The sequence below is a fragment of the Athene cunicularia genome (genome assembly GCF_003259725.1).
Source record: "Athene cunicularia isolate RWA chromosome 2 unlocalized genomic scaffold, athCun1 chr2_part2, whole genome shotgun sequence".
Classification (NCBI taxonomy): Eukaryota; Metazoa; Chordata; class Aves; order Strigiformes; family Strigidae; genus Athene; species Athene cunicularia.
Genome location: NW_020799096.1, coordinates 3,618,501 through 3,636,646, shown reverse-complemented (window position 1 = coordinate 3,636,646; position 18,146 = coordinate 3,618,501).

Genomic DNA, 18,146 nt, shown 5'->3' with positions numbered 1-18,146 from the left:
TATTCAATGAAAGAAAAATACCTTTTCCTGTTTATTACATTGCAATTACAAGGCTTGACTAGAAAACTCCATGTATAATTTGAAGACTACTAGGTTTATTACATTGAAGATATGAAAGGAGTTAAATCTGGTTAATTGGGGAAGATGCTTTGTAAGTCATCGCTGAGCTAGCATTTATTTCAATAGTATTTTCTATTTGGAGTGTTTCTTGTCCTGAAATATCTTATAAAATATTAAAATAGAAATAATTTTACATAGCTGGAAATAGGTCTGGATGGAAGTAGGGAATTAGGTAGTCAGTCATTATACAGCATAATGCTTACTAGTATAGAGACATCGCTGCTTGCTACATGGAACAAGCAGGACAGTGAGTAAGATCCCAACAGAAATACCTCCATTTGGTAAATTGCACTAAAAAAACCCTGCTAAATTCAGTTCTGTCATTCAATAGACTCTTTTTATAGCAAGTGAGAGGTTTACTCTCTATTGACAGTAAAGTACTTTATTTTCAGCATTTCTGGTGGAGAAGAGCCTGTAGTAAGTCACAGTTCAACTATCTGGAGCTCCTTTACTGCACAAAGCAGTCTTGTTTTTTGAGAAGACAGTAATAAACTTTGTCCATCTGTGGGCAGGGTCCATGAACCCTGACAGAGTCCAACTTGTTGCTCACGTGTGAGGTGGGAAGCATCTGTCCCTCAGCCAGGGGCTATTCGTGTGCCTTTGCAGCGGCTGCCCCAACGTGCATTTCAGCTCTTTGCTCCTTGCTAAGTTATTTGCCACCTACTCACTAATTCAGATAAACAATGAGACACTGTGCTCTGCCTACTCAGTCAAGTGACTTTGAGGGTTTTTGAACCAAGGTGAATCCAAAGCCAGACATACTTCTGAGTGTGCTCGTATGAGCCAATCCTCTGTATCCCCCTCTGTGCATATTGCTTTTGTCACTATGTAGATGGAATCTAGGACGTAAAAGAGTCGTACAGTCAGAGGGAAGAATTTGCCACTACGTGCTGGACAAAGGAGAATCACACTGCTGGAGTGGTATTAGGTGACGACAGCAGAGGTCAAGGCCTAATTTTAGGTGCAAGGGGGATGGCAAGAATCTAAGGAAGAAAGCAAGGACCTGATTTAAAAGCTGTAAATTCAAGGTTCCTCCTTCTAATGTGGGAATCAAATGGATCGTTCCCCAAGAGCGCAGCCCAGGAAGAAGACCTGTGGTACTTATTCTCTGGAAACAACCCACTCCAGTGCACAGCAGTCTGGGACCTTACAAAAAATGGAAAGATCAAAGAAAGATAGGAGATCCTGAGATCAGGGTTGTTCCACGGTCCGTGCAGGGAGGGGTTTATAACTTTGCTCAATTCAAAACATCTCCTTAATACATGTACTGACAGGCTTACAGGGAGCCACCTCTCATAATATAGGGAATCCATTTCTGAAAGCAGTGAAGATCCTCTTGTCCTACTGTTAAACTGTTCCAAAATATGATGTTTTTATCTTACACGTTCCAAACATAATGAATCAGAACAAAGTTTCTCTGTGACATAATGTAACAAACACCACTACAGGCAGCTTTTTTGCAAAGTTTGGTCCGACCTCAAAAATTTCAGGATAAAGAAATGGCAACAGGATTTGCTGACAACACTGCTAGAGGATTCCTCCAAAAAATGCTTGCATTGCAATGTTCAAAGGAGAAATGACAGACAAACTTGCACTGGTGCAGTCTGAAAAAAGCAAGATGCAAAAAATGTGGTTTAATCTTATATTTCATCATCCTCCGGGCCGTATGTAAATGTATGTGTTCCAAGCAGGCACCAAAATCCAGCATTAGCAGTGTGCTTCTGCACAAAAAAAGGAGAGGATGATTTGATCAAAGGCATTTTTACAACACATGCTTTTTTCTAATTTTTTTTTTTTTTCATCAAAGGAGATAACTGTGGCTCTAGTTGCTTCTAGTTGTGGTAGGACATCCATAGCACATCACAGAGTCTGACTCAGACATTAAAGGGGAGCATTTGAGAGGCACTGGATGAGCCAGTTCATGTTATGAGACTGCACTTCAGTCAACACTTTTGCAAAAATTACATAAATCAGGGCAGATTTCAGCGAACTATTTGTCATATATGATTCATCCTGGCATAAAGTATCTAGACATGGCTTGACTAAAATGTCACTGTAAGGAATTCAGCATGCAAATTATGTTCTACAAACTCAGAAGATTATCCCTAATACTTACTTTGTGAATCCTCAGGTTGCTCTGCCTGACTTTCCCTCTGAAATTCCAGGAAGTTCTTACTGTCATATACACAGACTGAAATATTTGTAATGAGCCACTTTTAGGGGGAAAAAAAGCATTTTCTTATTGATAGCTTCTTCTGTGGAATCAGACATTCAGCTGATTTGTATACGCAACATTTCTTCCATTCACACCAACTGGCATAAACTGTAATGTCACATTCCTTTCAAACTAGTATGCTTAGCAACTTCACACTGTTTCCCATCCTTTCAGATACAGAGATGTTGACATATACAATATGATATGTCAAGGAACACAAGATAGTATATTCTTGCTTCAAATATTATGTTTAAATGAGTGCTTAATCCATTCTCCATGCAAGCATTGACAGACTTTATCAGTAGCCACTTTTGCAATCAGCTGGCATTACCTACAAACTGCTTAGCTAGGAGCTTGACAGTGACTAGGCATAACTGACGTTAGATTGTCCTTGGAGTCACTCTAGGACAGCAAGTGAATTTCACAAAGTAAAAAGCCATGACTAACTGCCTCTTTACCGATAGAACCCCTCATGCTTCTGTAACTCTGATAACACCAGATGTGCGTGTGTCTGTCCACTTTCAGGCTTGTGTGTCTATCCTTTCTCTACCTCTATGTCTACATTTGTTTCTATCATCTGCTTCCTCCACTTTTCACAGGGTTGCAAAAATGTGCTTCGGATGGGTTAGCTAGATGTGAGCAGGTCAATTCATTTTCCCATGGCTTGTTTTGTTCCACCTCATGACTGTCATTTTTTTCCATTTTGATCTTACCAGTATTACCTGCTTGGCATGGCAGTTTATCAGTGACTAACAAGGTACCTACTTTCAGGGGTGAAGCAGCTAAAGAATTTTTTCTTTACTATGTAGATGATTCAGTATGACTTTTCATTCAACATACCTTGTGTTTATCTGCTAATTATTTAAATGTTCTGTTTTATTGGCCAGAAATGTATTCAGTGATGCAACGGTAACCATCTCCATTTGTATAAAACTCATATAAGGTCTAATTACTTGCACATCAAAATACATGCCCAAAACCCAGCTCCCTGAGAGATGGGAAATTTTACTTGTGATGTATCATTTGTTAAGAGCAAAGGTAAAAATTAAAGGTGAAAACTTAAGTCTCACCAGAATGTTTTTTCAGAAGTGCTATAGTTGTACCCAGTCATTTGCACACTTGGGCTGTGACAGCATGCTGACACTGTATCTCATCAATGACAAACAAGAAGTTTGCTTCAACTCATTTCCCCTCCTGTTTTCTTATATCCTCACATGAAATAATAAACCATGTTTGAGAATGGCAGATTAACCAGATTATATGCAGGGAAACAGAGGAATTAAGAATGGTGACTTTAGGAAATGGAAAAGGGAATGCTGTAAAGAATGGAGGACTGTGGGCAATTATTGTAAGTTGAGGTGATGACTCCGAATATTTGTGAAAAAACATCAAGCTCAGGGTTGACTGAGTCCTGATTGAGTGCAAAATATTTTGGGCTTTTACATGTTCAGTGAGGAACATAGGGAGTGTGGTTTTATTTGCCATAATACCTAATAAATAACTATAAGTGCATGCAAGGGTCTTTGCAGAGTTAGACAATAACTGAAGCAATTATATACTAATAGACTTATCTTAAATATACCAGAGAAGTTATTTTCCAGAAGGGCTCTTATGCTAGGCCCAGGAGAAGACCCAGAGATTTCAGTTCCAGTAGAATTCATTAACATATTGTGGCCATTAGCTGTCCCTGTCTCTTCCCTTTTACTTCTCTTCACATTCCCAAGAACACCTGTACCAGAAGAGGTCTTCCCAAAAAATGAATAAATTACTAGACTGGTAGTGTTTGCTAAAGACCTTTCTGTGTGTGAGCCAGCATGAAAGTAGTCTGAGGTGTGGCTGAGATGTTCTTTAGTACTTGTCATGCACAGTGGTGAAAAGTTCTATGGGAAACACAGCAATTATGGTACAAGTTAGGGCAACACTTAGGGTAGCTGGAATTTTTCCAGGGACCAAACTGGCCTGTGGCAACTTCAGAATGGAGATAAAGACATATTTCTTGCATTTGCTTTCTGCTCTGTACTACACCTGAAAGGCACTAAGCTGCCTGACAGCGTCCCAATTTTCTCCTGTTGTCAGTATTACTGTGCTGCAAAGGAAGAATGCAACTGCACGAATTACTGTACAGGCAAATAAAAAAATGCTGTCTGAAGCAGCATACTGTTGTGAAGGGCTAACAGATGAAGACAGATGGAAACGTACAAGGTTACTTATCTAATGCACAGTGCAGAGATTCCTGATGTAGCCCCACCAGAACTACTTCTCAAAGCAGAAGCATCCAGAAGCACTGCCCCAAGACAATTAGCTCTGTATCACAGCAGAGAGGTGGCTGTCACACCATACTGTACAATCCACAGTATTCTTACCATCAAGGTACAAGCCACACTTTTTTCCAAACTTTCTTAAAAATTCACTTATAGAAGGGAAGGAAAGAACTTTTAAAACCAATTACCATGTAAATCACCTTTCCACCCTTACCGTAGCACTGTCTAAATGAATAGAGGATACTGATGGAAGTGATAGGGAGCTTATTTTTTTCTAGCCACAAGATAGAGGTAAAAGTAATAATATTCATGCCATGCTTTTTACTTATTTCCTGAGAGGACTAGTGTATCTCTTGAATCTACTACCAACTGTAAATGCCATGCTGACAAAATTAATCTCTTGGTGGCAAAAGACTACAGTGTACGAAGCTATTATGTATTAATTTAATATTGGATTTTCCCCTTGTTGCAGGATCAGGCCTCTACTTTATGACTACTGACACATGAAATAAAACACAGTGACCAGAACACATTCAAAATTAAGTCAGATTTTATTATATAATGGACTTCTATCAGAGTGGGAGAAAAACAGGGCTCATAAACCCAACTACTAGTTAGTGGTTATGGAAAGAAAGTCAATCTGCAATTAAACCATAATGGTGGTACATTAAATAGGAGTGAGTAATGGTAGCTAAACTGACTTAATTAAAGCTGGAAATATTTAAAATATTGGTAACAGTTTTATACTGAAACCATATGATGAGTTTCGACTTGATTACTCTCAGAAGGGCCGCTGCTGTACAGCCCTTCAGGCAAAACACCTGCTGAGATCTATATGCTTATAAAGAGATTACAGACGCAATTTAAACGTGATAAAGACAGTCTGGATTCAAGCAGTGATTACACAGCCATTGCCCAGTTCTGTGAGATACAGTTTACATTATCTTTTGATGGGGCATGCCTCTTTGTGGAAAAATATTATTTGGATTAAATGTTCATTTACATGGACTACTGGATGTAACTATGGCTCAGGAAGACGTTTTGTGACAGCTGTGTTCTTGGATTTTCATGTAATGATCGCGTCTTGGCATGGAGGGTACAGAGTACACTTGAAACTGTGTTTTGTGCTCCTGGTTCTGTGATCTCAGCGGTATCATCGTGTTAGACTGTACATCGCCTGAGGCCAGAAACCCTGACTGTCCCCTCTCAATTATTTATGCACACTCCAAGGCACGGAGAGGGTGGTTAAGCTTAGGAGAGGAGAGGATCCTCCTCACGTGTCCACCTGTAGGCGCAACAAGGAGGTCTGGGCTGACCTGCTCTCCAGCGCTGCTGCTGGGACAGCTGCGGGGCCACGCCACAGCCTGCACCACCAGCACCTGCCTTCACCTGCGATGTGCCGCGTCACATGTTCTGCAGCACGGGTGGGATGTTCTGCCATCTTGTTTGCTAGGCTGGCTACACCATCACAGCCACAAGGAGCAAGAGAGGATAACACACTCCAGCTCCAGAAGGTCTGAGTGCTTGTGACTGTTGGAGCCAGAGTCTGCCGTGCACCTGCAGCGACAAGCAGGTTGAAGAAGCAATGTTGGTAGCAGACAAGCATGGCCACAGCAAATATACCTCTGTTTTCACTTTGGCTTTCACTCACAGCTGCAGACCTTCCTCCAGCAATGCCAGCTGAACACCCAACCCTGGGACATCGAGCACTGCCTAGCAAGACTCTCTGGAGCTGACTGTGACAGACTCCGGCTACAACTTAAGCTCGTAAGAACAGCAAAATTATTTTGTATTGAATAAAATGCCTTCAATAAAATTCCTGGCCTGGCCAGGGGTATGGTCCCATAGCCATAGAAACACCATGCTTCCTGAAATGGTGCCTTGGAAGCAGCTTTCAGTTTGCACAAACCTATACCTTTAAACACATAAGGTTGCACAAATACACACTCAAAAATGCTTTCAAAGCCAAAAGGTGTGATTTCTTTTTCTGGCATAACTATAGTGTATCCCTATGTATGGACATCCCTGCAAGAGCCCTGGAAGCACTTGGCAGTCTGCAGTGTGAATGTGGATAGGGTAACCTCAGATGCAGTGCAGACATAGCCAGCATATCTGCTTCATTCTCTAGGCTCAAGTTAGCATGTCTTGAAGAAGCATCAAATATCAATTACATTGCATCAAAGAAGGAAAATGTTGCCAGTCTCATCTGTCCCAGTGAAACAGAGAGCGCAGTGAAACTTCTAGGATCTGGAGGAAAAGAAAGCAGTGCTACAAAATGCCAGGAATGTTACAGCTTCTCTAGCAGTCTTCTCAGCTAGTAAAATCTGATTGATTGAAGTGCTTGTTTGAAGAAATAAAATGGATGATCAGGAAGCACTTTCATCATACATACTTCAGAAAAATGAGATTGGGAGAGTAATACATTCATATCCTCAGTTGAAGTATGTCTTTGGTTTGTTTTGTTTTGTTTTTTTCCAAAAATACATATAACTGGATGCTAGGTTTGAAAATGTCATCATGCCCCAGGATTGCTTTCATAAATATGAGAAATTGTAGCCATTGCCAAGATGTGCTTGGTTCCTTTTTTTGGGCATACTTTGGCAGTTCATACTTATGCAGCACTCACTGCACTCAAAGAAAGTTGTGCTTAGGTAAAGACTGACACTAAACCTCATCATAACAGGATTTTCTGGATTTCTGAATCTCAATCCAGGTCTACAGCTAAAGTTTTGAAAATAGTCCTTAGATTTATAATGGTCCACAGAAAAACCACAGAGATGAATAAAAGTGAACTGTGGGTGGAAAATCCCTATGTTGACATTTTAGATGTTGTCATTCAGGTCCATCTCAAATTTAAATCTGTAGTTCAGATCGACTGGTTCTACTGCTCTTGCTCCTTCACCACGTAGCTTTGTGACAGAAGTGGGATACAAGTTCTCCTACATTCAGTACCTGGTGTTTAAAGGATTTAAGACAAAAGAACACTGCCATTCTCATACACATAAAGCAGCATTTTTACACTTCAGAAAATGAGAGACTATATGTGGAGGTAAGAAATCAGTTTGTTTTAATTGCAACCAACAAATCAGAGACCACGAACACAGCACTAAATCCACAGTATGAGGCCCCTGGGTGTAGCTGCCCAACAGAGGCCTGCACTGACGTGGTGAAGCTCTGTAACCTTGGGCCAGCTGGCTGTGAAAAGCTGGTGGGTGAGGACACGAGTGGTGAGAAGTCCCACTGGAAGCCTCCCCACTTCGCTTGGGAGCTGCATGTAAGCTCCAGCTCTCACCCTGGGCCCCTGCCTGCGGTCCCTTACGGCTGTGCCTGCACCCACACCTCACCGAGTCGGGCACCAGCCTTGGCCTGGGACCTGCCTTGCGCCTGCAGCCAGCGGCTTCTTGCCTTGTTGTCACCTCGGCCGGTGGCCTGCCTTCCCTCTCGGAGCAGCCTGCTCTGGCTGCAGCCCACGCTGCAGTTATCCCCGTGCGGTTCACAGGGTCCGATGTGAACCGAACATCTGCTTGATACCAGGATCCTTGAATAAAAGTTACACTGTTGAGACCTAAGAATGAAGAATGGTGTTTTATTAAACCAAACAAGCTACTCGTCACTAAATTGATACCATTTTAGCTGAGGTTGTACAGTCTTTTCCTGCCAATCAGATCAGGATTTAGACCAGCATTTAAACTAGTTTAAAATCAGCCAACATGTTTAACATAAGCAGGTATCTAAACTAAATGAACTAGAAGTCTGCTTATAGATGATGTTTGGCTAGTCACTCTCACTTCCACACGTTCTCAATCTCCTATGAGTGTCTGGCGTGACATCTGTTAGAATGAGTGCAGGGGAAGGTTCAGACGTCCAACGCAAAGGCAGCCACGTACCGTGCTGGGGGCAGGGCTTTGTGGGTGCGTATGCCGCCTTGCTGAACTTTCCGCACACACTGACAATGCAGAAGTACAACCTGCATTCGGGTCAGAAGATTTACAACGTCTAAAAGCAAGAAGGACAGAAGAAAAGAATGTGCTTGCTAAGGAAGATACTGATAAAGACGGGAATTACAAAAGCAGGAACTTATCTAGTGGCTGCGTGTGGGTAGCAATGTTTGTGGAATGTACCGAGGGGAGCTATTTTCTGAAATAAGCATGCGCAAGAGTAACGCAAGGTAGCAGCAAGTATATAAGGGCTTGCTGCTATTTTTAGAATGCACAAGAATATATAAGGATTTGCTTGCTAATAAAGTTGGGGCTTGACTTCCAATCATATTGATTTTCTGTGGTCTTGTCTCTGGTGGCCTGCACGGGAACTCGTCCCCACAGGGCTTGGCTTCTGTCACCACTTTGATCACTGACATGTTTGTTCCCTTACGCACTGGGCATACATTCTGGAAGATACATAGCACAAGATTATGTTTGTATGCAGAAATACCCATATGTAGAGATTTTTATCTCAATAGGAATTTACTTCTAAACAGGCCAGTTATTGTCTTTAAACACTGACAATGAACACAAGAATGTTTCTGCTATGAGTCATTCAATATTAAAAAGAAGAGAATTCATAATTGAAGCATCACAGACACTATGGTTACTCAGTTAAAAGCAGATTCAAAAGAGTCCACTTCTGCTGCCACAAATTTGTGTATTACTTGGGATTTTATAGGAAAAAAAAAGTTATCTTATATTGCTGCCTATATTATGAGAAATTTTTCTTGATTTTTCTATAGTGAAATAGTCCCCCAGACCTCCAATGTGGATAAGTGAGTTCTCTCAGTAGAAAGACAGACTCCAGAAGGGGAACAAAACCCCTATTCATAATTAGACTCTAAGAAATTGTGCCTGTTCAAAGTGCTTGTGTATCAAATCTGTACATTCACTTCTCTAATAATTTCCATTCTAGAATACAGAAATGGTGAAGTACCTAAAATTTGGATTAAAATAGTGCTAAATTGGCACCTAAGCTTTGTTTTATGAAAGTCCTAACTGCAATTTTATGGATTAGGGTACATAAGTATCAAATTCTGTATGAATATGTGTCAAAGGGCATCTTCAAACATCAAATAAATTAGTGACTGCAGAATTTGTTGGGAAGTAAACTGAAGATATACATGGGTTCAAAAAATATCAGAGAAAAGTTAGAAGTTGTTATGAATAATTCTTTGAAACATGTTGGTCTTTTAATTAAATTTGTGCATATATGTTTATACAATAATTTATCATTTAAGCTCTGACAACTGTATTACATTTTAATTACAAGAAACTTTTACTCACTTTTATTACTTTAATTATTATTTCTACATGCTTTCTTTAAAAGATCCCATCAGTACACATCACATCAGTACCTCCACCTCTTCCTGGAAATAAAAAAAAAGCAAAATAGCAAGCCAGATTGCTGGTACTGGTCAGAGCCATAGGATCTGAATCCAACCTTAGTTTTCAAAAATTACCAGAATTTGAGTTGCTTGGATTCATGTGGTTTTGTTACTGGTTTCCCAGTTAGATAACTATACGTGAGTAAATGCTTTAGTTTCTTGACAGAGTGAGCTATCTGTTGATCATTAAAACACTGTGAATTTAGCTACAGAACCCACAAGATACACATGTACAAAACCAACCTTACTGTCTTCCCCCATAATCTCTCTTACTTTCCCCACTATTTTACTTACAGTGCTATTATTTTTAGAGCTGTATTTATGGCTATTATCTCATTTCAGTTTTCATTATAAAATGGCATAATTCAATCTAACTTGGAAGAGCTGGACAGGCCATCACTTCAACCATAGGAAAGCAGGGAGAATCAGAGCAGCCTCCGTATTTTCAGAAACAACCTTCACGTTCCCATGTTTCAGCTGATGCTGAGGTACCAAAAAGCGTGACTCAGACTTTCTCACAGGAGACTCAAAGAGCCAGTTGCAGTGACTCCACCACGTTGTGCAAGAGGTTTGTAGGGTTTGTGGCTGCTGCTTTAGTCCCTGACACTGCAGATGCACGTCTTTTCCCAGGTGAGGCATGGGAGGTCAAGACTTGGAGAGGGGGCAAAGTCTGAACCTCTTTTTCCAAACCCTTTGTACTCTTCCTGCACAGAGCGGGCGACAGTTCTGAACTGCAGAGCAGTTTAGTAAAAACTCAGCCTTGTGCAGCGCAGACCCATAGTAGGGGATATTTGGTCAAAGCTGCTGACGGCTGTAAGGAGTACAGTCTGATTTAAACTGCATGATCAGCAGCACCAACAAGAGATTCTCAACTATTTGAGACAAGGACAGTAATTTGTTCTTTTCGGGGTAAAAAATAAAATCATCCATGATTTGTTTGGTTTTGTTTTTTTGGTTTTTTGGTTTTTTTCCTAGAACAGAGATGAATACTTATAATTTTTTCATATGTATACTCATTTACAGAAATTCTCCCCAAACACCAACTGATATTTGCATCCATACGAAACCAGTAGGTTTCTATGTGAGAAGGGTAGAGAACCAAGCAAAAAATATAACCTACAACAACTGCTAGCTTGGCTTCTTTCTTCTGCTGCACGGCATTATCAGTAATAGATACGGCCGGTAAAGTTTCAACTATGCGCTTTCGGACGGGAATACTTGGGAAGATCTTCCAGGAAAGAAGACCTTCTACCACGAGAGGGAGCTCTCAAGCAGTCAGACAAGGTTTTTTTCAAACTACAGAGGAAAAGGGTGTCAAAATTAGGTAACAGCCAAAAAAATCAGTCATTTTAATTTTAAAATGTAAACGCATATAATTCTCTATTAAAACCAACATTTTTAACTACATGTATGCAACTTTATGTATGGCTTAAGCTATATGTATGCAAGGAAAACTTTGTTTTCTTTTTGAAAAACCCTGCAGCTTCTACTTACCTGAGAAAACCTTTCTTGATCAATACTGGTAATGTAGGAGTTACTCAAGTAATAAATGACTGCTGAATCTGGTCCTATTTATAGCAAGGTTTGCATTACAGGAAAGAAGAACAAGCCAAAACAAAGACCAACAAATCATGTTTTTCCCTTTCCCTTCTAATTCTCATGCAGTGAGAAGTGGGTTGCTTTGTGTAAGTGTGGGCAGAGTCTGCCGCTGCACTAGCGTTACTAGGATGAGTATCAACACACTGCCTGGCTCTGAGAGTTGTTTCCATGTAATGAGATGTGTAACATTCTACAGAGTTTTTCACATTCTTCAGTGCATTCACTGTCTTGCAAGCTTCCTGCAGATAATAAAAATGCTGTGACTTGTTTTGCAAGAACAGATATTTTGCCATTCCAAGGCCAAAATACAGGCAGCTGCACATCCCTTGATACAGCTGTACAGTACACTGTGTGCTCACTAGCTTTTACTTTTCAGGTCAGATGAATCAAGAATTTTGGATCCTTTTCTAGTTCTTCCATACTGTTGTTACAAACAATAGCATGACAATACAAAAGTAACTGCATCTATATTGAAAGAGTTCTCATAGGTATGTTAACTAGACGTTTAATCAATGTAAAAAATTTTGTGTTGATGGACTATTATGTTGAGCTATTGCATCCCATATTTTTCCAACATGACACAAAAGCAATATTAGACAAAGTTTTTACACAGAACACTGGCATACCATATTCTCACAGAAACTGAAAGACAGAAAAGCACAATTGATCAAGGTCTAGAAAACTAACCTGCTGCATGAAACAGATGCAACCATTCTCTTGACAAACCACAGTTAAATACTTCTACCACTAGAAACAAACATTTCTGCCACTGTACAAAAATGACATAAAGGATACTAAGTTATATAGCAGTGCTTTGAGTAATTATAGAAGAAATGATAGACTACCATGATAAAAGATAATTGGCTACTTACATGTTAATTCTGACACTATTTTCTTGATCTGTCATTCCTATTTTTTCATTACCCACAGGTTTTCATTCGTTCTTCCTTCTATCACATGTTCAAGAAAATTAGCAAATGAATCCTTAAAGATTTATCAGGATTAATTATTTAATTGCAGCATCTACATGTTAAAACATATTTGACAGTAAGGAACAAATTAATGCCTTGGAGTAATCCAGTAATTGGGCATCGGTCCGACCCACCTAACACCCCTTTTCTGTAATCAAGTTGACTCAGTATGTACGAGAAAAATACCAGACTACTAGTTTCAACCTCTGACTGCTTTACAAGCAAGCATGTGAAAGCAATTGATATTAAATATGTAATTTCAAGAATATCCATGGCATAAGCCAAAATGTTGCAGAGTTCAACAAGTACATTTTTCATACAGTTACAGCTAATTTAATATTTAAGGCCTTGTGAGAAGAAATGGGCAATACTTCAAGAAGCTTGGTATATATATTGCAACATCATCACGAGAAATTTCCTTTGTGATTTAACTGATCTATATTCAGAAGATATTTTCTTTATTCTGATATTATTAATCCCAGAGGAAGGAATTCAAATGATTCTTAAAAATCATCAGCACAGATAAATTCAGCCTGAGAATATACACATCATCCTTTTACAATTAATGTAAGAAAAGATGTAAAATAATGCCTAAACAACATGGGTAACAAAAAAATGCCACATTTCTGCTTAAAATAGCTCAATATAACAGTTCTACCCCCTGACAGTATTAAGAAAAACCTTGATGTACTTGTTACCAAAAAGTGGGATAAAGAACTTGTTGACACCAATTTGATGCAGATAACCAGACACTTCTTCATTAGCAGTGCTGGGTGCAAAGGGGAGTTGTCTCACCAACAACGCACACCAAGCTCAAAAATCACAGAGAATATATAGAATACAGTGATACATATGTACTTATACATAAACATAATTATTCCTGGAAATAATTTCCATACTCCCACCTCCTTCCACTTCTGCATACTAAAATGAGTCTAGGGTGTAATATGAGTCGGTGGTCCATGAGTCGGTGGTCACGATCTCCCCCTGCCGGAATTACCTATTACCTAGTTTTACTGTTTCTTGGCAGAGATTTGCAAACTGTTTCAGTCTATTCTTCCTAGTTCTCATTAGTCTTGAGTTCCGACATATCTGAACATTCTTTACAATACATTCTACGTAATAAACTACTTTTGTTTAGACATCTCTATAACAACTTCAAACAGAATTATCTTCAATCATTAAATCTAATGAGTCTAACCTAAGTACCTAGTAAATGATTACCGACCAATTCATTGGCTTTGGTACAGCCTATACAGAGGAACTCGTAGTAGCATTGGTAGCTGTGTAATGTGCAAATGCAAAACAAAATATAAACATTTGACTCTTCTTAAAGCACTCTACTATTTTGATTCCTATTTCTACTGATTCTTATAATTATCACAAAAATTAATTTTTAACTCAACTTTGTAAAAAATGTTAATAAATCCAAAAATCATCAACATACTGATCTCTAACCTATAAAAGTCTATGGTTATTTCAGAATACATTAAAAGGAGGTGGTGTGTGATTTAAGGACGCCACATCCAAGGCTCAACCTGGACATTTGCTTCAAGCCACCCAGGGTGGAACATGATGCAGAAGTGCTGTCCGGCTGCTGAGGAATCCAACAGGAATGTAAGGAAAACTTTCTCACAGATTTCTTCAGTGTCAGCTTAGGCTATGTCAAGCATAATTTATGGGAACTTTCTGAGTGACTCATGTTTAAATTCACTCTATTTTTATTATTATGGCCTGTGCTTGCTATTTCTGATAGAGACCTTTTAATCAGAGGGTTTTAAAGGGATTTTTATGGTTCTTTCAGTGATGGGATTGCATCTTATGCATAGGAAGGATTTTTCAGAAGGGAAAGTCAGTCTGTGGAAGTAGCTTCTTTTCTGCTGGAATGACTGACAGGCCCACTACAGAAGACTGATAACTGGGTTGCATGCGGTCTCAGACTGTTAAAGCCACTGCTATAAAGGAAAGAGGGTAGAAACAGAGTCTGAAACACAGTACGTGCTTTCTTATCAGCCAAAGGAGTGAAAAGCACGGTGTTCTACCCCCCAGTCTGTTTTTCTGTGTGATCCTCACCTTTTCCAGAACAGGAGGTTACATGCGATAATGGCACAGCACACTTGTATGGGATGGGGGCGTAGAAACAGGTTTGGTGTGCAATTCAGGTTGGAAATGCGCCTCACTGCATTGGTGTCGTTTACCTCAGCTCCTGCTGTAATTGCTCTGGTTGCTAACAAGTCATATTCAGAAGACTGAAAGAAATTTTGATTCTGTGTTCAATTACAGGGCTTAATTGCTCTACAAAATATTGTAGAGTAGTGGATTTACGCTCACATGCTTGCCTATCAAAAAGAAGATTGCATTCCAAAGGAAGCAATCTCCTTAACTGAGAATAAGAGGCTTTAGAAGTTCTTTGGCTTGAATGAAAACGCATTCTTTTTGGAGCCTAGCCCACATCCCTAGGTATAAAGTCCACTAGGGCTTTGTGAGAACATCTAACAACAAAACCCATGTCCTTTATCCAAGTTGGAGGAGTGCTCTGGATTCAACATCAGAGGGCTACTCCTGCCTTGCTAGAAAAAGAAACGAGTATCCATCCAGAGGCTCTATTTGCCAAATCAAAATGTTACTTATTTACAGAGAAAAAAAACCCCAACACAACAACAACCAACATTTATTGATCCCAGAAAAAACAGAATTCAGTGCTGGGATTTCAAGGAAATTGCTAGGAATTTATCAGAACACCTCAGTAATAAAAAGGCTACCAATTTTCTAGTGTTCTATCAATGTCTGTACAATATAAAGGCACTAGTGCTGGGAGGTAGTAACAGGATGAAATACAGTAAGTAATCTAATCGTCTGATTTTACAGTGAGGCAATTATTTTCTCCTGTGTTTCCTAAGAAAACATTTATTACATGAAATGGGAAAAAAAAAAAAAAAGCGTGCCACATATCCCAGCATGGCTTTTCACCCTTAACATAGCTTTGTGATGTCGTCTTTGGGTTGACAAAATAGTTTCAACATTTCAAGTGTGTATCTTATTATACTTTACCCTTCTCCTCAGTTTCAATGCTATTCACAGCAATTAGATTACCTAATCAGTATATTTGCTTTGAAACAAGAGGAATTCAGAAAAGCTAGTGCCACGAGCTTTATCCCCTCTCTCTGTTTAGGATTTCATCTGAAGAGGTCAACATTAACTTGGACTATAATAAAAGGGGAATATTAAACTATTTTTTTTTTTTCAGAAAGTGTGGCGGACTGAAACTGTTTACAGTTCTTGATACTCCGAGAGTCCGGTATCATCTACTCAGTTCTCTTCTGTTTAGACAATCTTATTTGATCAAGTTAGTTTTAAAACTTTCACAGCAAGAAATTTACTTTTTATACTTACACCACCAGTGAATCAGATTGTATGCACTGAAAAAATTTAACAAAGCCGTTTCATTTTTCTGATATTTATTTTTCCATTTCCAGCAGTTTCTCAAGTCCTGTTTTCAATAAAAGCAATTAGTAATTCCACACCAAGTTTTCATAATCTATCTTCGTAAATGGCATTGCACACACAGGACAAGAACTATTCAGCTCCATCCAAAATTACATTTTTTTTTTTATATGTGCACAGGGAAATCCATTGTGAAAACACGATGAGCAGTTAATCATCTTTTTGTAAAATTATAATAAGCTCAAAGTACAATACACAAATTTTTGCTTTCAAGGCATCTATAATCTTTTGAATCATCTTCATTACTGCAATGCCTAGGGCCCAATGAAGCCTGGGATCCTGAATTTGCCACATCACACCAAAATCAACAAAAGGCTGCTTGTGGTCTTGCCTTCTGCTATGCCTGTGGAGGGAGATCTCTTTTTTTTTTTTTTTTTCTCCCATATCAATTCCCTGAACTAGCTCTCTGCAAGGTCACACAGATTGCATGGGACACTGTGCATGGGACAGAAAGGAAGTGCAGAATTCCTGAAAATTCTATTTGTGAAGCAGCAGGCAAGTAGGACCACTGTAGCACCAATTTAGTTTAGTTTATGCTGCTGTGAAACTTCAATTTGCAGGTGTGGTTCCTCAACCAGTTTACACCTAAATCCTGCAGCTAAATGAAGGGAGTACCTCACTTTCCTGCAGACTCACCCTGTTGCAGTGTGAGGACTAATGAGGCAAGCAAGACAGCCAGACTGTGCTGTCTTGAAATTAATGCTGAACTTTCATGACACAATGACTATCATTGAAAGAGGTCCCACCAGCCCCCGTCTCCCCCCATCCAGCTTCTGGCTGTCTGCTTCTACTTTCCCCACTCCAACTCTGGCACTTTCTTAACCCCAAAGTGAGGGAATTTAGGAATCTCAATCAGCAAAAAAATAATTCTGGGGGGAAAAAAAAAAAAAAAGAAAAAAAGAGAAAAAATGTATCTCCCTGAATTGTTTACATGAAGTCAAATAAACACCAGCTCTGGTGTAAGAAAGGGAAGGATTGTATACATGTATATATGACAGCAGGAGAACAAGAGGACCGCCTGTGTCAACAGCAACTTGCGGTTTAATGCAACAGAAATCCTCCCAGTATTTGAGAGACAGCAGGACAACATCGCTGTCACTGACAGGGGTGGTTACACTTCCCATCTCCCGAGCCCTGTGCTTCTGCCTGTGAGCCAGCCCAAATCACAGATACCAACTCCCTCATCTAGCTTGTTAAATCAACCCAAAGCAGTCAAAGAGCACAGGACCTAGAACAGGGGACAAGACGAGGCCCAAGCAGAGCAGTTTGGGCATGAGGAGAGGGAAAGTGACTTCCTTTTGCTTCATCTTCCTGCCCATGAAAACCACAAACCTACTCTCAGAGGCCTGAGAGGCCCCGTGAACACACTGCTAGGACAAGGTGGAGGGAGGGAGCAGGACAGGACCACCATTCCCCTTTTTAACATCATGGGGATTTGGACGCGTTTAAACCAACCCTGAAATGCTACCTCAAGTCACAGACCCTGCGCTAAACGGTCTTCGTTTGGAATAACAGTCAATTCCTGGTAGCCTGCATGTGGGTTTGCTACACTGCAGTTACCCTGTGTACTGAGTTGGCTCCCCGGTGGTCTCTCCACCTTAAACCAGGACAGAGTGTTTGGGCCAAAGAGGCTGCAGGGCACCACCTGACAAAGCAGGGGCCGCTCTGGAGAGGCAGCAGCTTCATTTCCCCCTCTGCAGCGGGGCTCTGGGTGTTGCGGCCCCACAGAGCACCACTTCCCGCGCTGTTCGCCACAGCTTCCCTCCCGCTCCCCTTCGCCGCGCTGAGGCGAGGCGGGGCAGGCAACAGCCACGCCGAGGCACCCGCATACCTGAACCCAGCGCGGGGCAGGAAGGGGAAAGCCCCTCCGCAGCGGCTCCTCACCCACCTCCCCTCAGTGCCGCCCGCCTGGGGCTGGAGGAGAGGGAGACACCCCACCGGGGCAACTCCCTCAGCAATGCCGCCGGGAGCCCGCGCTCCGAGCCGGGGAGCGGAGAGGAGAGCGCCTCAGAACCCTTCGCAACGCTTCCCCTGTTTCTCAGCGCTTCCTCCTCCTCTCCCACCGCCGCCTGCCCCTAGGCCGTCGGCTGGCACCGCCGGGCCGC